General features: G+C 41.1%; 1 long non-coding RNA gene across 1 annotated transcript in view; it reads right to left on the minus strand.

Annotated features, from left to right (window-relative positions):
- The window catches only part of LOC113603241 (uncharacterized), a 474,222-nt gene that overhangs the window by 83,386 nt on the left and 369,015 nt on the right, over positions 1 to 21,821 (minus strand). The window contains exon 3 of the long non-coding RNA XR_003424804.2: positions 11,797 to 11,918. This is a non-coding gene — a long non-coding RNA (uncharacterized LOC113603241). The remainder of the gene's footprint in view (positions 1 to 11,796; positions 11,919 to 21,821) is intronic.

Below are 21,821 nucleotides of genomic sequence, written 5' to 3' on the forward strand. Positions count from 1 at the left end.
AAGAACCGAAGGCTTCCACGGCTTGTTTAAACCATTAGAGGTCTTTCTGACATTGATTTTCACTTTCATTTACCCTGTATTCTCTAACATATGTTCCACAGAGGTTATTAAGTTTACTTTAAAGAAGGGTACCCCAATTAAGTGAGCTTTGGAGATGCTGGATTAAACAAAATTCAGTAAGATTTCTCAGAGCCTTAAATATATAACTCTGCTTTGTGAATCCTCAAGAGAGAAAGGTAATAGCTACTATTTTCCAAACATTTTGACCAGGAATCTCCTTTTCACTGTTGTTTTCCCAGAGCACCTCCAGGTGAGTGTTCCACAGAGTACACTTTGGGAAACCATGACTATTGTCAGTAAACACTTACTGAACCTAACCTACGGGACAAGTTCTGTGCTGGGAGTTCACTGTTTCCGAGAAACACATTTCATTATCAACCACACTGTAGGAAGAGACTGTGCCAAATTTATGTTTATGGACCTAATTGTCATGTGTCTGGTGCTCAATAGTGTCTAGTGGTTAATAAGCAGGTGTTGAATGAATGAATGAAACAATCTGAAGATTTATACCGAAGTGCCCTTGTACAGATTATTATATCATTTTTTAGGTTTATTTCATATTCTAAGGAGGAGATTCTAATATAATGTTTCCTAAGTTTCACTATCACCCAGCCTCCCTAAAATTCTGCTCAGGGGAAGAACCTAAAGGAAGAGAAGTAATTTAATTTCATGAAAGATTAAAGAGATAAAAATTCATGTGCTTATACATAATGACCATGCTACTGACTCACCATTACAGCTATGGGGAGGATTTGTACTATTAATAATGTTTTTCTTTGTTTTATAGTCTCTACTCACCTCCGCAAAACAAAACAAAACAAAAAACCTAAACGTACACATAACACACACATACACAGACATACAATATCAACTCCATCACAGAAAGGCATAAATAGAGCCTAGCTAAGACTAAGAGTTATATAATTTATTAGATTACAGAGATTTACTCTGTGCAAGGCTAACTGACCTTTTATTATTGAGTGACATACAACATTATGTTAATTTCAGGTATACAATGTAATGATTTAATACTTGTATATATGCAAAATGGTCATTACAATATGTCTAGTTAACATACATACATAGTTATAAGCATTTTTTTCTTGTGATGAGAACTTTTAAGATCTATTCTCTTAGCAGCTTTCAGATATGCTATACTATTTTTCAATTGTATTACTAATTGGAGTCGCCATACTGTACATTACATTCCCATGACTTCTTTATTTTATTTTTTTTTAATTTTTTTTTAACGTTTATTTATTTTTGAGACAGAGAGAGACAGAGCATGAACGGGGCAGGGTCAGAGAGAGAGGGAGACACAGAATCTGAAACAGGCTCCAGGCTCTGAGCTGTCAGCACAGAGCCCGACGCGGGGCTCGAACTCACGGACTGTGAGATCATGACCTGAGCCGAAGTCGGACGCTTAACCGACTGAGCCACCCAGGCGCCCCATGACTTCTTTATTTTAAATGAACTGGTCTTATAAGGACTTCATACATAGGATGCCTCAGGTAGATATGTATCAGATATTATCACCATACTTCAAAACTGACATTCTCAATCATTTTTAAAATCTCTAGACCTTCTTTTCTTACGTATCTAGATGGCATATGCTTATAAAAGATATTAATTTAAATTAATTGTGTTTGAGGACTGTATTAAGAATTCCAGAAAGAAAAAAAAAAGAATTCTGAGGGGTGCCTGGGTGGCTCAGTTGTTTAAGCTTCTGACTTTGGCTCAGGTCAAAATCTCACGGTTTGTGTGTTCGAGCCCTGTGTTTGGCTCTGTGCTGACAGCTCAGAGCCTGGAGCCTGTTTCAGATTCTGTGTCTCCCTCTCTCTCTGCCCCTTTCCTGCTTGTGCTCTCTCTCTGTCTCAAAAATAAATAAGCATTCAAAAAAATCTGAGACAGCTCAAGTATCCAGATATGCTACTGACCAGAATTATCAATGAGTATACTAATAAATAGTGACTACAGTCCCTAACAAACTACACACCATGGCCATGAAGATATTTATGTGAATAGGGACATTTCTTTCTGTATACTGTACTTTTCCCTCAAAGGAAGGAGACCCTCTAGATAGAGGTACCTGAGTTGCCTTATTAACTTGACCCTATATCCAAAATGTCATATCTTAAAAAACAAAAAGAAACCAGGATCAAAAATCCATTGGCTCCTATAGAAGTGTTCAGGAGAAAATAGCACTCTGACTTCATGTGAGTACAAACAGCAACTGGGCATACAAATCCAAAATTCAGTGGGTACATACAGATGGGTCATGCTATTTCTAGCCCTCCACGGCAGAGCACTTCCCACCCTCATCCCAGGACCTAATGAACTAAGCAGTTCACCTAGAATAGACATATGCCACTAAGTCACCTCTGAGGCACACATCAAAGTTCCAGAAGTGATGCCACAGCCAGAATGATCAAGCAGGTATTTTTCTAGAGTCGGCCATAAGGTTGAGTCTGGGGGATTAGCTAACGCATGAAAGGTCCCCTAAGCACACAGGTCTGTAAACAACTGTTATAACAAGGAAGAGTTGCCAAAGGAGTTCTGATACTAGAACAGGAACTTTTCCTTCCCATTCACTGAGCTGTAAGCAACCCAACAGCAGAAACGGTCGAGGTCTGTTAAATCTCACCACCAAGTAACTCTGTGTCTAGCCATGGTGGTAACTCAATAAATGTTAGAGAACTGGATTAAACCTCTTGTCATTTAATTTCTCACTCTGATTCTGGTTAAGGCAGAGGTAGAGGAGCTATAACTACCTCCGCCCGTTGGGTTTCTCTAGCTACAGAAAATGTTCAGAATTCAAAGACTAAATAGACAGTCCTGGTGATACTCCTGAAAACAGCCCCATAGTTCCTGCAGTGACCTTCTTCCCTTGACTCTCCTCATCAGCTGGGGTCTAGTCACTATCACAATTCATCCTTTTTTCTATAACCCAGAATTTTCTACTAACCAGTAAATCAATGTAACCTACCCGCAGGCCAGTGACATTCACAATGGTGCTACTGAGATACCCTGTGATTCCAAGGAACTTTCTGAATAAAGAAATAATCAAAATAACTGTGCTTTAGTTGTAGGGATAAATGTTTTCTTGGCAATAATAGGATCACCTGATGACGGGATAGATTCATCCTAGAATGACTGAAAGGTAACAACTGGTTAGACCAGTGGCTTCAAGCAACTTTTAGGGACATTTCTAGGAGCAGGTAAGGGGGAAAACGTAGCCAGAAGACACCAGACATTATCAAGGACCTACAGTGGAGCAGTGGCAGAGCAAAGTTATTTGCCATGCAGAGCTTGGTGGCCAACAAAGCTGGGAAATGAACTGGTAGCAGGTTGATGTCAGGAATGCAGCAGAGAGAACAGGTGGAGAGCCCAGAAGGTAGGTGAAATACAATTATTCTAGCAGCAAAGTATAGAACACAGTCTGGACAAGAAAGTCTTCATTAATAGGGAATTCTTGCAACAAGAAGTGAAATGCAGACACCCAGGTTTCCAACAGAGCTAGAAAAGTCCATTGAGGCAACTGAGGTAGTAATAAACGGTCCTTAGTTACCAGTACAAAAATATACCGCAAGAGCTTGATTTAAAATCTAAGGACAAAAGCTCATCAGCGGTTGCCCAGGAGCAGGGTAAATGGGGATTAACAAGGGGCACAAAGGAACTTTTGAGGGCGAGAGATGTGTTCGTTATTTTGGTTGTGGTGATGGTTTCATGGGTATATCAATATTATCAAAACCTATTAAATCACATGCTTTTAAATGTGCTGTTATGGTTTGCCAGTTAAACGTCAATAAAACTCTTTATTTATTTTTATTTTATAGAGAGTGTGTGTGCAAGAGCAGGGGAGGGGAGGGAGGGAGGGAGGAAGAGGGACAGAGAATCTTAAGCAGGCTCCATGCCCAGTGCAGAGCTCAATGTGGGGTTCAATCTCACAACCCTGGGATCATGGCCTGAGCTGAAATCAAGAGTCAGACGCTTAACTGACTAAGCCGTCCAGGCACCCAAGCCTCAACGACACTCTTAATGAAAAACAAAAAAGGGAAAAATGGGAAAAAACAAAAGCAAGACTAAACCCAAGTCTAGAGTCAATGTTCAAGGCCAAAGCATGAGGAAGAGCAAAGCTGAAGATGCTAAACTACTGACATGAGGATGTAGCAGTTCCTTTGTCTGCTGTGGCAAAATGGAGGAAAGGTGAGTCACAGAGATGTGACTTATCTGCCAATGTGTGCACTTATTTTGCCTGGCACTGGTACACAATTCTGATTAGATGAAAGGGTCCCACAGTGCAGATGTACAAAAGGTCTGCTGACCAGGGAGGGTCCAGTGAGCTGTTTTCAGGCGGCTTACAAGGCAACATTTATTCGGTTGGTGCACTTACCCTGGTGGACACAGGCAACTGTGTCCATTGTTAATTAGGGCCTGGTCTGCATTTCTGATGGTCCTTGGAAACTGATTTGTTGGCACACCGAGAACAGCCTATCTCTCACCAGTGGACTCGTGCAAGTCAAGCTCAAGAGACCTGTGGTGTAAAACCTAAGGGCTCATTTAATTACTTATAAGACAAGTGTTACTCTCCTTCAGACCTAAATCCTTGGGTCTGGCTGCCCGGGAGTTTTCTGTGCAAGGCCAGAGCCTCATGATAAAATGAACTCTCATCAGAAGTTTAAGTGAATCAGAACAAGGGGGATCTGTTGTATGGCTGGTGTCTTAGATGGCATCACCTGACATAGCCGTCTTGACCACAGCACAGCATTACCAGGCTGAGGTTCTCTCTCCCCTACGGGAGCCAGCATTTGCTACTGGAATCCTCCCCTTTTTCTACTTTTATATCTGATCAGCCCCTTCTCTGGTAATTATATTATTTGTGTAGATTTGCCACAATAGTGCCTCAGCTTGCAGCCAAATATTTCTGAACATGAAAGTCATCCCATCACTGTAAAGAGATTTCACTTATCTGTGCTCTGGCACAATATATGTTGACTTTACAGCCTGATCCTCAGGAGGAATTCTTTTTGTCTATTTGTATGTCCTTGGATAGACATCTGTAACTCCCAAGGAGTGACAATAGTATACATCTAATAAAAGTATGTTTCACAAATTAGTTCGTTCAAAAATTAAATATTGTAAAGCATCAGAAACACATAACCACATATAGTACCTGTCAAAACTCTCCAACAACCAAAACACTGTTTACCTGAATCATTCAGTTATCCGATCCTGCTGGCAAAAGTTTTTACCCTACTGTTGGAAAATGAGACCTTTCTAATGGGTGCAGATCAATCTGCCTGGCCAGCAAGCATAGCAGATCTTCTTCTTCACTACAGATGCAAATCAGAACGGAGATACTCCCATCTCCTTGGTGAAAATTCACAGGACACAAAAAAGGTGCCTGGGCTCGGTGACATCAGTACTCAGAAACAGGGTTTCAGGAGCCTGTGAAAATTAGGGATATGTGTCCTCTCTGGCCTCTTTGATTATTTTGATCACAATGGGTTAGAAATTATAGGACATGAGACAGTGTCCAGTCAAGGGATATCCGTCTCCCCCAAATCTCTGTGCTAAGCAATATCAAGTTATTACCCACTCCAGGTGAGGAGTCTTCAGTCAGAGCAACCTTGAACCCCAAGCCACAGGGGGGTGGCTCACCTGGAAATGGGGTAGCAACAGAACGGCTCTGACCACAACCTGTAGTGAATCCCTTAGAAGAACAATCTCAGGACTTTCCAGCCAAGGGAGGTGAAGAGGGAAGGAAATAATCTGATTCATTCTAATACCTTCCCTGGGGCAGGGGCTGGGCCTTGTGGTAACATCCAGTCACAACTTCTGTGCTCTTCATTGGAAACATGAATTTCTCCCTAGTTCATCTATCAAGGTATTTACAGAAAAAGAGCAATCAGCCAGACTTTTATACAAAGAGATGGAGAGGATTTGTAGCCGTCACACATTCATCTGCCTGTATTTGGAGGGTGAGGGGCACATGTGTCTCTAAAACACCTTAGCTGAAAATGATAGACAGTCACCAATCTGCCAATCTCCTTTACTTCTCCTGACAAGTGTGAGGTGTCTCAGGTCCTGTTTAAAGATTAGACCTGAGGACTGCCACAGAAAATATTGTCATATGGACCTTGAGGCTGCCGTTGTCCATAAAGGGAAGGGCCAGGCCACACGCCGAAAGCTGGCACTTACACATATGGGAGGCAATTAATTAGTTGGACAATTTGTTCTCTTTGGCTCTGACGATCAAGTTGGGAATTAAGTGACCACAGTGGTCTGAGAATCAGGGAATGGGGGACATAATAATTCCCAGAATGACAAAATTGCAGGCTTTTGTAGTTAAAAGGAACATTAGGGAACCTCTAATCCAGTGATTTGTAAGCCCTTTTTAAAACTGGAACTTTATTTTCATTTTCTAAACAAAATTTTACACAGAAACGCTACACATAAAATCATATAATAATGAAACAGATCAGATGGAAGCAGATACCTAGGGCTCTGAAGAAAAGCAGCTTGAAAACCACTGGTGAGTGACATCCTCTCATTTCACACATGGAGGGACTGAGATGCCTTCTCCAGAGTCACACATTTCTTGAGTGGCAAGAAACTGGTCTTCTAACCCCTAGTCTAGCACTTGCCCTTTTGAAGCAAAGCTGTCCTTCCAAAAGAGACCCCATGGAATTGAGGGAAACCAGTGCCTACTCTCCCTAGTCACATCAGTACCCAAGTAGTAGTAGCTGGAAGCACAGTATGAGTGGTAGCCATCGAGGAACTGATGGAGGTAGAAACAGCAGCAGCAGGGGCAAGTCATATTCATAGATGATGTGAAAGGTTTCACATTCTATCATTTGCTAGTCAGAGCAGTGATGCAAGGTAGATAGGGAAGAATATCATTATCCTCATTTTACAGATGAGGAAACAGGTCTAGAAAGGTTAAGTGACGTACCTCCTCAAGGTTGTTCGTACTTAGTAGCAGAGCTGGGTCATCAAGCTCCAAATCCTGTGCTCTTGTCCCTGACCCTACAATGTTGTCCTTCTATTTCAAGCACCAAACTTTTCCGACTCCCTTCATTTCAAAAAAAAAAAAAAAAAAAAGCTGATGTGTAAATCCAGCTCATCTAAGAAAGGAGCCGTTCTGCTTGGAATCATACCAGCAGTTGGAACCTGAACAGATTCAGATCCTCCCCAATGAGGACCGTCGTGGGCTGGTTGAGGAGAAGTGTCTGCCAAAGCACAGAATTGCAAAAGTCATCTGTGTAGACTTTAAACATTTTAGTTTAGCTGAAAACTCCTCAAAGTACATTATCGGTCAATCTTCTGATGTAGACCTAAACCTTGTCTTTGCATCAGCTGTTCAACTAGTCGTTCTTACAAAAACCACACCCCTAGTATCCATCAGTTACAATCTCTGATTTCAGTCTCTTTCAAATGGAATGAGAACTAGACACTTGTAAAGCCATCTGAATGTAAAATGCTCTTACTTTTTATGATCTTCCTCCAATCCTCTGCAGATGTCTTACACATGCCTAATTCAACAGCACATTTTTTTTTTAGTGTCTTGCTTTCATCGAGTAGCCCCAAAGTGTGCATTTCAATAGCAGAGGAACAACTCCCTTCTTTTTGCAGTAATATTTCATCAATTACTAGATATTTAACTAAATCACACAATAACAAGAACAATCTGTGTAAGCCCATTGGAAAACAAACACACCAGGCTACGCGTTAGCAAATAGCTCCACTGATGGTGGCAGAGAGGCAACGGTTCAGTGAAAAGTAGCCTTCCTGGCCACACACATCCAGCAGGCCGTGCGCACTGTCTGGATGGTTTATCATTGAGAAAAGGCAGTGTTCACGCCCACAAAATGTTGGGCAGAGCTCTGTCCAAAGAGCTTAACCTAAATTCAGAAGTAAATGACCTTGGTTATGTTATTTCCGAGGATGTGCTGGGAAGTTTCTTTGATATGCCGGTATCTCAAAAAAGAAAAAAATTTTAAAAGTCTATTCTTCTTCATCCATTGCACCTATAATTAATACAGGATGCTTCACCTTGAACAGATCCTTGAAGAAATGTCACTGCCCAAACCATGAGTATGAGGAGAACAGACCCTGATTCAGAAATGTAACATGTGATGCCTTTCTTAAGCATTCTGAGTCTGGTCAGTTATATGGCTCTCAACTTATGGAAGGCTGCATGTGATATGGGAGTTGTAAATGTAAATGCATTTAGAAAACAAATGTAAAATGTGACATGCTTTAAGTTGGGTACTCTTATCATCACTTCATCCTTCCCGACAGTGCCCTTCCTCTCTCTGCACCATGCACACCTCTCCCGAGAATCCCTTCCAGCCCTGGACCATCGCTGTTCACACGCTTAGATTTCCTAGGACTTTAGGGGCTGCAAGATCCACACCGACGCTGTGGCTTAAGATTCACAAGCCTGATCAACCTTAGGATGTCCTAAAAGGGACCCCAAACTTCAGTGGGTACCCGGCATCAGAAACTGTAGTGAAAAGAGAAAATGTGAACTGGTAGCTATAGTCCACACAAATCCTCTATTACCCTCGAGATGGTCCACTTGCAAAATGGCAATATTTTTGTGTGCTGCCCTCAAAGTCCCCGCTCAAAGAATGCTGGTAGTAAAGCTGTATTTCTGTGTTGAGGGCTTTCTGAAGAACGCATTTAGGTGGGAGCTAGCCTGTTCTTCCAGAAACAGCGAGGGCTATCCGTCAATCTACCAGCAAGCCGCTCGTCAGGTTCACTCGACAGAGGGTTAGGGCAGCAAGCCCCCACAATAATGTGGAAACAGAAATATTACAAAGTAAAGGCTTATAAAATAATAAAAATTCTACTTACTCCAGATACCTCCCTGTGCCTTTGGCAAAATACCTTAAGCATTCCACATACGGCGGGCATTGTCTTTATAAGATGGCACCTCATAAAATGGTATTAAATATCACCAACGGGGCTTCATATTTCATCCGGCAGGGTTTAGGCCAGGCATGTTCTATATCACACATTATTAGAATGACATCTGCTTTGCAAGTTGTGTACCCAGGAGCCTACCCGGATCACTCATTTCAGCACTCATTCTCGAGGCTTCTGTGCCTTCATAATGCCTAATATGTTTAACTCATTTTGAACAGAAGTCTAAAGGCTGCCACGGCCCTCTGGCCAAAACTGTAGCTGTCAGACAATGGTGCCAGCTATCATACATTCCTCATTTATCATTAGTGGTGATGCAGTTGTACAGAAAAACGTACCCACTGTACTGAAAGCCTGTCAATTGTTCCCCCCTATAAAACTCCTCTTCTCAAATAGGGACATTTCTCTGCGGAGGCCTTGCCATTACATTTCGCTCCTTTTCCCACAACACTGAATTTATAATGCAAAGAAAATGGGGAACATATATTCATCCAAATGGCCTCTCTGCTACGAGACGAATAAGGAGATCAGCAATGGCAGCGTCGGTGCAGGACCGCACACGTGCCATTGGGGGAAATTAATAGAATCAGCCCAGAAAGAGTGAGCAGGAAAAAAGAGAGAGGGAAAAATCACCCACAGGTTTTGTGCTGAGGTTGGACCTTGAATAATAAAGGCATGCATCTGAGAGTTGCAATTCTCTTCAGAATCACTGCTCTGCCACCAGAGTAGGATGTGGGTGCTACAAGCCTGCCCCCGTGAATTTGGAGGTGAATTTCTCCAACTTTCTGCTCCTCATTTGATTCCCGACAATGATTCCTCAGGTCTCCTTTTCCCCACCTGTAAACTGCGCGTCTGAAATCGGCTTCCAGCCCCAGAGGCCACCCAGGTTTTTCACCAATGTTTACAGCATGCTCGAGGAGGGTCTTTATATTTTAAAAAACAGTCAGATGGTGCTCCTGATTATCGTTATCATTGAGATTGTGATTCCTATCAGGACTGTGAAGCTCTGACCTCACTGCTCTTGTTCTCCCTCTACCCACACGGCTGCCTCTTCCCACTCACACATTTTGGCCACCCCTCTTGTATTTCTGCGGGGAGAAAAATGGATGCAATTAAATGTATTTGAGATGCCTCTAGGTTTGTTCTGGTGTCTTCAAAGAGAGAGCGTTAAAGTGGTTATAGTAATGATAAGGCATCCTTGTTGACTTCAAAGGGAGAAGCCTGGCAAATGGATTTATTCCCATGCTATTTTTGTCAGAGCAGTTATTATCCCATTTTAGCGATGGGAAAACAGAGTGTCTTGCCTAAGGACACGGATAGGAATCAGTTCTAGAAAGAGCATGAAAAGCATCGCCACAGGCTTCTGAATCTTGCCCCAGTTCAGACCATTCTTCCTGCAGCAGCAACAACAAACCTCATCCTCAGAGACAGCAAACCTCGGGGCAGGTAAATGCAGCCGGAAAGAAATCATCGATTTGACACACCCTGTAAGGTCACCAAATGAGACATGGGAAAATGAAGGGGTAAAGATTTGTTCTCTACTGCCCTTTCTTCTCCAGAACCCAATCCTGTCTTTATCAGAGGTAAAACCTGCCCCCAGGGCTAGGTGGATGGACTGGGACAGCTTGTGGCACTAATGACCAGCCCTTGGCCGAATAAACTTTTAACAATTTCCCTGCCATCCACCCCTTGAGGTTTTCCACTCGTTCCTGGATGGGGAAAGTAGTCAAGACCTTCAAAGGCCCAGACAAGCCCTGTGGCTAAGGACTTCCACTGAATATTCTTTAAGACATACCTTGGCTCGCTTTCTACAATCTTTTACACAAAGTGTAAAATCTTTACACAAAGTGTGCCCTACATTTTCTAGGCTCTAGGCCAGGGGTCTCCAATCTATTTTTTTCTCATTTCCACAACGCTGTTTCTCCAGTTCCAGAACTTTCTTCCTCTTCTCTCCCAGTTGTTTCCAGGAGCTCACACATCTTTGGCTGAACAACCTCTTCTCTGCCCCAGTGTTTTTTCTCTAAAACCACCCTTTACTACAAAATACGTGCCCTGGAAACGCACGATGATTAACTGTCCTGCTGGTTATAGTCTCAAAATATAGTCTCTGAGTTCCCTAATCTTCTTTAATTTTCTCTTCCTTTCCTCTAAATCACCTTTCACCTTGTTTCACCCACTTGCTCACAGTGATCCAAGGTTATGTATTCAGAGCATGTTCTCCGTCCGATCCTCACAGGGAATTTATGGTTTCTAGTGGAGCTGTTCTACTGAAGACTTGATCAACTTTAATATTTTTCTTATATCCTTTGGCACTGTTCATTCCAAGTCAAGGCTGGAAACTTAGCACTGCCGCTGGATTAGAGATGAATGGGTCAATTCAATTCAATTCAAAAAGTGCTACAGTGCCATGTAATTCATTAAGCACTAGAGATATATAAGACATCGTTCCTCTCCTTAAGGGGCTTATAGTTTAGTTGGAGAGATACAAAGGATGCCTGTGAACTTGATATATAATACTGCAGGGCAATAAAACCATAACAGTCTAAGAAAACGATAAGAACAATAAAAGGTCAGAAGACTGGACTATGCAGACAAGAATGAAAAGGAAGCACTTTGTGGAGAACATGAGTCGTGTTCTGAACTGGAAGGAACTGGAGGATCCGAATGATTAGACAGGGTGATGGAGGACCTTTCAACTGGGAGTGACAGTAGGATGAGAGCCCACGAATGAGGTCACTGCCTTTAAGTCATGTGAAGAAACAGAAGAGATTAACCGTGGCTTAATCAAGCTTTGTAGCTCGTTACCTCAGTCATGGCTTGGAAGGACTTTCTATCTTCTTCTTTTCCTGAAACCGTCATCGTCATTGGTTCAGCCACAAGAAATTGAAGAAACAAGCAGCACATGGATTTCCACTGGGCTGGTGGCTCTGGGGAAACAAGAACACACTTTCACCAGGGTAATCAGCTGGCCAGAGTAATCATGACTCTGTAGTTAATTCTACAAATTGTCAGAGAGCAATGAAGGATGAAGGCGAGCACTCTTGGACTCTCCTGATAGCAGAAACAACATGGCGTCTTCTTCATATATGCCAGCCACTCTCTTTCTGATCTATGGGTTTTCTAAGTGAAGCCATGCCCCTACAACGTTGTCATAGCAAGGCTTAGAGTAGATTCTGGAAATTCCTGCGTGAATGTCCAATATCAACAAAATTGTGAACTATTTCATTTTTACAACTGCTACCTCCCTAAGTTGTCCCACCCACTGCACCATCTCCACCACCCAGAGCTTTGGTCTAAGATGTTTGTGCCAGGAAGACAAAGAAACAAATATATGTTGAAAGAGTATGTATGTTTTACCAGGGGATTATTTCTAAATTCGCAATTCAGAATAGCAATGCATCTTTAATGGCGGTATTTCAGACACTATAACAAGTTGACAAAATAGTTGTTTCTTGCTTGCTGGGAAGGTCGGTGGGGAAGACTTTGACTTGCCCCTAAATCATCCTACGTGAGTCATCTTACTCGGCCTAATTTTATGTTCACTGTCTACCTCAGCATCAGTCTTTACCCAGAGAGATAAAGACCTAGAAAAGTCTAAGTTCCATGAGGACAAGGACTTTATTTGATCATTACTTCCTGAAATCCTAAAGCTATCAAACAGTCTACATTTAGCAACTCACTGACCAGCCTCCCTAGGTGCTCCAGCTTGGGCTATTTGGATAGTGCTTTAAACCAGCCCTGAGAAATATAAATTACAGACTTCCCTGGCCTCAGAAATCCCACCATCTGTCGCACAACCTTTCTCCATGCCTTCCTGGCAGTCATTTCAATTTCCATGACAAGGGAGAAAAAAAAAACGTCGTGGTCTGTGCCACAACTTGAAGGTTCATTTAATGTAGATTTTGATGAGTGAACTGTACAATAACCCCAAGTTGGAGGTGTATTTTTTAAACTGAAGGTGAGAGACCAATTAGTAGCTCTAACTCCTTAAGCAGATGGTTATCATATGATATCGGAGGTGCCTGTCCTGTCCTTTGCCATTAGAAAGTCATCTTTTTCCTAATGTCTTTCTCTACAAAGGAAGGATATTATACAGACAGACTGCATGGACTAGATAACTCTATGAAGTTCAGTTTTTAGCAGGACATTGGAGCCTGGGAATCTTGTTCTTGAATTACTGGACAATATAGCTCCTAAAAACTGCCTCTAAGATAAAATGCAAGGGGAGAGTTTCAGGGCAGGCAGAGAAATAAAGCTGATAAGATTCTCCAGTTCTGGGCTCCCTCCCAAGCTGGGAATGGTAGACATGCAACAGTCGCTCCTCAGCTACCTGCAAGGGATCCTCCCCTTCTGTGGCTCTGAAAACTCATGCTTCCTTTATAGGAAGCAACGTGGAACTAGGAGTCAGAGGGACCTGGTTTAAATTCCAGCTCTCTCCTTTAGAAGTTGGGGCTTGAACTCCCCAGCCTGTCTCCTGTCCTGCAGGACTGGGCTAATACTAACAACTTTAAAGAGAGATGAAGATTAAGTGAAACTTCAAGTAAAAAGTCACGACACCTGACACTTTTGTCTTCCCTCAAAATATCAGGGAAGAGAGCACTGTGCCAAGCACTGATGCAGAGGAAGTTAGGGATCAAAACACAAGGTCATCTGGATACTAGTCTGGTTGCAGTCAATGCAGTTGTTAGAGCCCAAACTCCAAAGTCTGATACATGTGGGTTTGGTTCTCATTCCTACCACTTGTTAGGTATGAGTTTGAGCAAGATATGTAACTATTCTGAACCTCAGTGCCTTCAGGTGTAAAAGGGGACAATATCTACCCTGTTCATAGGATTGATATGATGATTAAAGGGGACTGCCTGACCCATGATAAATACATCTTTTCCACCTTCCTTTCTTCCTTCCATTCCCCCTTTCCTCTTTCTTTCCCTCTTCGCTGTCATCCACTCTTTGCCATATTCCAAGCTGCTATTATTTTCAGTATCCAGAATGGACTATACCGGGGCTTCTGCCCCTGGAGACCCCCAAGCTTTCCTCTGTACTCAAGAGTGCAGTGCTCCATTCTTGGGATAAAGAAGTAACGGCACAAGGAACTCTTAGGATCTGGCTAGGTGTTGCTGCTTGCCAGGTCCTTGGTGCTGAATTCAAATCCTTTCCCAATTCAAATCAAATTCAAATCTTGCTGGGCCCAGTTTCTTCACCTATAAAGTGAGAGGATAAATCAGGGTCTCCCATAGGTCCACAGACTAAGGCTTCTAGTTGAGACCTAACCTGTCTTCTCATGCAGCCCCCGCCTTCTGCAAGTCGCCTTTCTCTCCAGCCATCAAAACTCTACCCAGGCATCAAATTCTAGCTCAATGCCTTCTACTACTTCCCACATGTTTACCAAATGTATGCACAAATGCACACTGAGATAGGACCACTCAAACAGGATTTACTGGGAGTCTGCTCTGGTCCTCATTACATCATAGAGTCTATCCTGATTTTTGATAGTCTCTGAATACACACAAAACAATGTAATATTTAGTCTCTACCAGCTTCTTGAAGGCAAAATAAAAAACTGTTTTATGTACAGTACCTAACAACTTATAAATGTTTCATAAATGGCTCCTGAAAACTTGCATGATTAAGTGACTAAGATAATTATCTTGTAGGAAAATCTTGGCTAGTGACTGGGTAGTAAATCCATTGAGGCCAAGGATTTTGAACTTTTTTGTATCCTATACAGCATCTAGCACTGTGTACAAAATGTAGTAGGTACTCAAAAACACATGATGGCCTTTATACTACAGACATTATCTCTATTTTTATGATGAAACTCTTCTGAAAGTACTGAGGAATGGTCTTCAACAAAAGCCCAGAACTAGAACTGTTCCTAAGGCTGACACGACAAGGGCCATTAGTTTGAATGGTTCTTGGAGCTACTATGTAAAGAAACAAAGCAGCTCTCCAAAAGGTTGTAAAAATGTCCTAAGGTCCATATGCATATAAACAAGTGGTCCAGAAATATCTTTCCTCGCCGCCACCAAAAATGTCTCCTCCATCCTTAACACACACACATATTCCAACTTTGGAGGACCTGCCTTCTTCAAGGACTTTCCTGACACTCAGCATTTTTTCTTTGTATAAAATAGTAGAGATTTGGGGTCAGGGCACGTGGGGAGGAGGACGGCAAGGCACTTTTTGCCTTGAACCCTGTGCCCGCTCAAGAGATAGTTGAAAGCCTCTAGGAATGGCTCTTATTAAAGTAAGCATCATCATAGTTGTCTCCTTCTCCCCTGCCCCTCCTCCTCTTTTCCTTCCTCTTCCTTTCCTCTGGCTCTTCCTCCTCCCTTTCCTTCCTTATCTCATCCATTGGTGATCCCTCTATACAAATGACTTCTACCAAAATACATGCTACAAACAGGTTTCCCACTCCTGGGTTTGAGCAGTTTGCCCATTCAAAATATCTTAGCCCCTGTTGGACCAGGTACAGCAGCACCCTGCTTATTCTTGACCAGCAAGCACAGCCTACTTTCCGGTTTTTGAAGTCCACAAGGAGTCAGTTAACTCTCTAGTGAAGAATGGGATCCTGTGACACTGAAGCTCCTGCTGTCTGATTAAATATTGAGGAAAAGAGTCCATGGATTGATTCACCCTCTGTAAAATTAGGTTTGAAATAAAACCCCTGAAGGGCCACACTCCCTAGTCTGCCAGGGGCCATGCTCTCCAGGGCAGGACAATTAGAGTTAATTGAGTGATCCCACAGAAAGCATGCATGCAGTGAAAAGCTCTACAAGTATCACCTAAAAATCAGCTGGGCATTCAAGGGGTTAAGCCAGGATCAGCAGACCAAGGAGGCCAATTCTGCCTGTGGCTCCCACCAGTCAAGTCTGTTGCTGAGGGCTATAGACACAGCTTGTACTTTTGACTCAGCACAGTCATTTTTAAGGAAATAATCACTCCAAGTTTATAGTGAAATCAAACTGATAATCTGGAAGTGTGATTGCTTCCCCAGTTAACTAATCAATCCCCTATCTTTTAAGGGTAGAGACAGAGAAAGCATATAGGAGCAGATCAATAATCAAGTGAGTTCCCTTTCTTTCATTTGTTTTTATAGATTATAGTTATTTTCTTGAGTAAATTTTTAAATCATAGAATATAATAAATGATTCCTATGGGTTTTTTTTTTTCCTATCCAGGATTACTGGAAAAATTGATGGGAGGTGTATTCCATTAATGTGTGCACACAGACACCTTTTCTGAATACCTACTAAGTGCCAGGTACAGAACTGAGAGCTTTTAAACACATGCTCTCATTCCATTGAGGGCTCTTTCATCTACATAGGAGGCCCAAGTAAAAGAGTTGACATTTTAAGGCCCCTCCTAAGTTTTATTTTTTCTTCTGTGATTAGACTATTTCTCATTATCTCCACCCAAGGCTGGTAAATTTTTAGAGAATTTATTTGCCACATTTCTCCCTATTATTAAGCCCAACGTGGTGCCAAGGAAATCACACTAAACAGCACTTGTCATTGTGGCCCTACTTCATCCTGGCATCAAGCTAGACACAGCACACAGTGATTCAGAGAGGTCCCAGCAGCCCTACCTGTTAGGCTATTATGATCACAACACAGCAGTGAGGCTGAAGCTTGAGGTGACATCAGTGACAATCCCTCAGTGACATTCATGCCTGTTTTACTCTTTCCATCCATCTGCATACCCACGCATCTATCCATCCAGAACACAAGCTGAATGCTATTATGTGCCATCTCTGCCTTCACTGAGCTTCCCATCTAGGGCAGAAGAAAGGTGTCATCGAACTAACACTATATAAGGCATGATGATCTCGAAGGGAGTACAGACCAGAGCAGTGTTGATTCTAAGTGAGAAGACTGGAAAAGGCTTCACAAAGACTGAGCAGAGTCTCCTAAGTTCAAAACAGCATTTATAGATATGTTCCCAATTACAAAGGCATAATATGTCTAATATTCAATAGGTTATGTTTGAATATATAGAAAGTGAACAATATGTGAAAACACAGAAAAGCACAAAATGTGAAATTACCCTTAACTGGGCACATGCACCCTAATGTTTATAGCAGCACTAAGGACAACAGCCAAAGTATGGAAAGAGCTGAAATGTCCATGGACTGATGAATGGATAAAGAAGATGTGGTGTGTGTGTGTGTGTGTGTGTGTGTGTGTGTGTATGTATGTATATGTGTGTGTGTGTGTGTGTGTGTGTATATATATATATATATATATATATATATATAATGTAATACTACTTGACAATCAAAAAGAATGAAATCTTGCCATTTGCAACAATGTGGATGGAACTAAAGTGTATTATGCTAAGCAAAATAAGTCAGTCAGAGAAAGACAAATATCATATGACTTCACTCATCTGTGGAATTTAAGATACAAAACAGATGAACATAAGGTGAGGGAAGCAAAAATCATACAAAAAACAGAGAGGGAGATAAACCATAAGAGACTCTTAAATACAGAGAACCAACTGAGAGTTGCTGGAGGGGTTTTGTGGGGAGGAAGGGCTAAATGGGCAAGGGGCATTAAGGAGGACACTTGTTGGGATGAGCACTGGGTGTTACACATAAGTGATGAAATCACTAAATTCTATTCCTGAAATCATTATTACACTATATGTTAACTACCTTGGATGTAAATTAAAAATATAATTTTAAAAATAATAAAATAAAAAAATTACCCTCAATTTGACCTTAATTCCTTCTTCTACTGAAGTCTCTAAAACAAACAATTTAAGTCCCTCCCTCCCACTTTCCAATCTCAGTTTCCAAAGCATTAACAGTGCAGGGCATATGTTTTGAGACTTGTAATTTGCTCTTAAGTAAATATGTCATTCTACCCCCTCTCCCAACACATGCACAGAGGCCAAGACAACCAGTTCTGGAATCTAACTGGCTGGTTTCAAGTCTCAGCTCAACCACCAACTGGCTGTGTGACCTTAGGCTATTCACTTAGCTTCTCTCTGCAGTATTTTTCTAGAATGTAAAGTACAGTTAGTAAAAGTACATATTCTAGGTCTGTTCTGAAATTTAAACAAAGAAAATGAATATAAACAGTACCTGGTACTTAGAAATTCTCAATAAACACAGTGGTACTACCACATACACACACACATACTTTGTTTTAAAAAGGAAAATCAAACTAGCTATAGTATACTGTTAATATTTTCAAATTAATTAAACTTATTCATCTCTTCCCAAATTAGTCTATGTTGGTCAATTTGATTCTTTTTCAATGACTGTATTCTAGGCTCATTCCAGAATTGATTTACCCAATCCAGATTATCATGAAGAAACCTTGTACCTACACTTTTATGCATTCCTCCTAGTATTTGTACAGGGCAGATTCCTAGAAACATGATTTTCGGTCACAGGGTATGTGCATTTGAATTTTGATTAGTTACCAAACCAGCTTTCAAAAAAATTTACAGGCCCAGTGATTCTTTATGCCAGTGCTCATTTCTCCTGCCGTCACCAACCGTGGCATCTGCTATTGTTTGTACTTGCCTTTATCGAAGTATTAGTAGTAATGGATATTGACATGAAATGATTAACTACACAAAAGATTTTAAATGGTATCTAAAACATCAAAATTTAAGTAAAAGGCTCTTACTAATAGAGCATCTTTTCTTATTCTTGAATTTATTATCTTTTGCCTATATTTCTTGTACTTTCTTTTTATTACTGATTTATGGAAGTATTTGCATGTTTGCATATTAATCCTATAAGAGATAAACAAATACATTCTCCCCATCCTGTCTTATAACTTAGTTTAATGTTGAGTAGAATGTAGATGAATAAAAGTTTGGTGAGGAAGGAATTTTAAGAAGGGGAAACCGCATCTCCAAAGACACATGAGTTTGTTTGTTTGTTTGTTTGTTTGTTTGTTTGTTTGTTTATAGAGAACAGGGAGAGAGAGAATCTTAAACAGGTTCCACACTCAGCACAGAGCCCAACATGGGGCTCGATCTCACAACCCTGAGATCATGATCTGAGCTGAAATCAAGAGTCAGACACTTAATTGATGGAGTCACCCAGACACCCCTAGACACAGGGCTCTTAACTGAAGGTCAGATTCTGAGAAATTAGGCAGACTTTCGTGGTTGGAACATATATGGACATGCAACTCAAAAAGTAGTCATATAATCGGTCTTCAATGCCATCCTAAGAAATATGATCTTTATTCTGAAGGCAACAGTAAGCTACCAAGAACTAAAGAACAAAAGAGTGACAAAATCACACTGAGAGTTCTCACCATGGGTCAGAGTTTTAAAACAGTTTGGGATCAAGGCAATATCACCATATTGCCCAACCTCAGGGAGAATACCAGCCACCATTCACTTCTATAGGAATAGAGGTCCACTGGACTTGTACAAATCAAGTGTTGGTCAAGGATCCTTTGGAGAGTTTGAAGAAAGTCAAGAAGCTTCTCCTCAGTGGAATTCACACACACACACACACACACACACACACACACACAACTTCACATTTAATTTTAGAGTCTTCACAGACATAACGGTATCCATTGGCTTGGAGGCTCAGTTACCCATGGGGCTGAATCCCTGCTCTAGGACTGAGAACTTGAAACTAGAGGATAGTTTGGGTTAAACCAAATTACAGCAAATTTTAAACTTTTATCTCTAGGCCACGGAAACATGCTCTGGAAGGCAAGGCCGTTCACAGAAAGCATTCTGTCCAACAGAAATATAATGCAAGTCACAGCTGTGATCATATACTAAGTTTAAGTTTTCTGGTAGCCACATAATAAAAGTAAAATGAAATAGGTAAAATTAATTTTAATAATATATTTTATCTAACTCAGTACATCTAAAATATAATTATTTCAACATGTAATCAATATAAAATGTTATAAATTAGGTATTTTACATTTTTTTCATACCATTAGAAATCTAATGTGTATTTTATACTTCCATTGCGTCTCAATTCAGACTAGTCCCATTTCAAGGGCTCAACAGTCACATATGTTAACACAGTGGACAGCACAGTTTCAAACCACTTTATCATATTTCCTTTTCGTCAAATCCATTTTCCTCCATAACATCCTTTTAAACCTAACTAGGCATCACTAAACATGCTAATTCTTAGTTCCATCAAACTCTCTTCTTAGACCTTTCTACTATAGTATGAATGTCAAACAGTAAAGTTTTCTCTCCATGAATCATGATACTTTAGGGTTGGCATCCCATCGCAGAGTAGGAAATGTTAATCCAGTAGGGGAAAAAAATTAAAATATCAGGAAAGAAGAGAGAAATAGTTCTTTCAAGGCAGGTAGTATATCATAAATCACAGCATTTTGGGAAGCACTAGGGCCTAGAGCTGGATCTTTGTATGGCTGCTCTCTGCCCCATGACCAGGCAATTCCAAACTGGGCAGTGTTTACATGGGCATTTTCTCCACTTTAGTGCAGAAGATTGAGACAACAGTGAAGGTTCCTGACTTAGGATCCAGAGGATCCTAAAACAACAGAACACCAGGCTAGCTCAGTCTATCCATGTCATTTTACAGGTGCCGAAGGGGGGGGGAGGGGGGGGGAGGCAGGCACAAGAGGGAAACAGCCTCAGAAATGTTGTCTATGGAGAAATATTATATTCCCAGAATAAAGTATATTTGGGAGATAGCATCGTGACAACATTACTCCATGCACATGCCTAAAAAAATTAATAGGACCTTCCCAGAAAAAAATTGAATATGAAGCTTTATTGAATTGATGGATAAATATTAACAACTAAACATGAAGAAAAAGGAAAAATAAAACAACTCCCTGAAGTGTTTATTATTGCAGAAATAATATAGCATTATTTTCTACATCTAAAGACGCTATTAAGTGCTGCAGAGAATCATCCTATGGCCACATGCCACTGAATGGCACTGGATTTGCAGGGATTCAGAGACCAAGACACTCAGGGAACCTGGCTCAAGTTCAAAACCCTAGGATCACTCCATTCTTTCCTTCCAAATGAGAGAAAGACATGCTTGGTAGTGTCACGATTTCGGCTATAAGCAGCAGCCTTCTAATTAAAAATAAACTGAGTCCATTATTTCTATTTACAGCTTTCCACAATTTAGCAGCAATGTGAAGATAGAAAGAGATGCTGGAAGCATATGTTTAAACCTCCCAAATGCTTTTGAGAGCATCATTAGAGTAAACATCCTGTCAATGTGTTTCTTTACCTTCAATACCCATCTCTAAAGGGCTTCCCAAGTTGTGTAAGGGCAGCATAAATAGATTTATCTTTGGAAGGAATGGTCCAGGAAAGACACAGCTATAATTAAATTAGTAATTAGAAAGAGCCATGCTCCTACCTCCAGACAGTCCATTGTATACTTTCATTTTTCCCATCGATATTGGAAGATGGTAAGGATAAGGAAATGGGGTGGAGGAAGGCAAAAAAAAACCAAAAAAAAAAACAAAAAAACAAAAGGAGATGAGACAGGGAAAAGAAAATTTCAACGGGCTTTATGAGTGGATACCTTGGTTGAATTTCAACATGAAAAATGTTCCATAAATATTTGCTGAATGGATCTTCCAGAGACCAATGGCCACCTCCAGACATTCTGAACACATGTGGCATTATGGGATGCATGTGGCAGTTTCTCAAACTCGGCATTATTGACATTTGGGCCAAATGACTCTTTGTTGTGAGGACTGTTATCAGCTCCCCAGACTTCTACCCACCAGATGTCAGTAGTATCCCCCCCGACACACACACATACATACATCCCCCAAGCTGTAACAACCAAAACCATCTCCAGACATTATCAATTACCCCTGGAGGAAAAT

Source organism: Acinonyx jubatus, chromosome A3 (assembly GCF_027475565.1).
Source record: "Acinonyx jubatus isolate Ajub_Pintada_27869175 chromosome A3, VMU_Ajub_asm_v1.0, whole genome shotgun sequence".
Classification (NCBI taxonomy): domain Eukaryota; kingdom Metazoa; phylum Chordata; class Mammalia; order Carnivora; family Felidae; genus Acinonyx; species Acinonyx jubatus.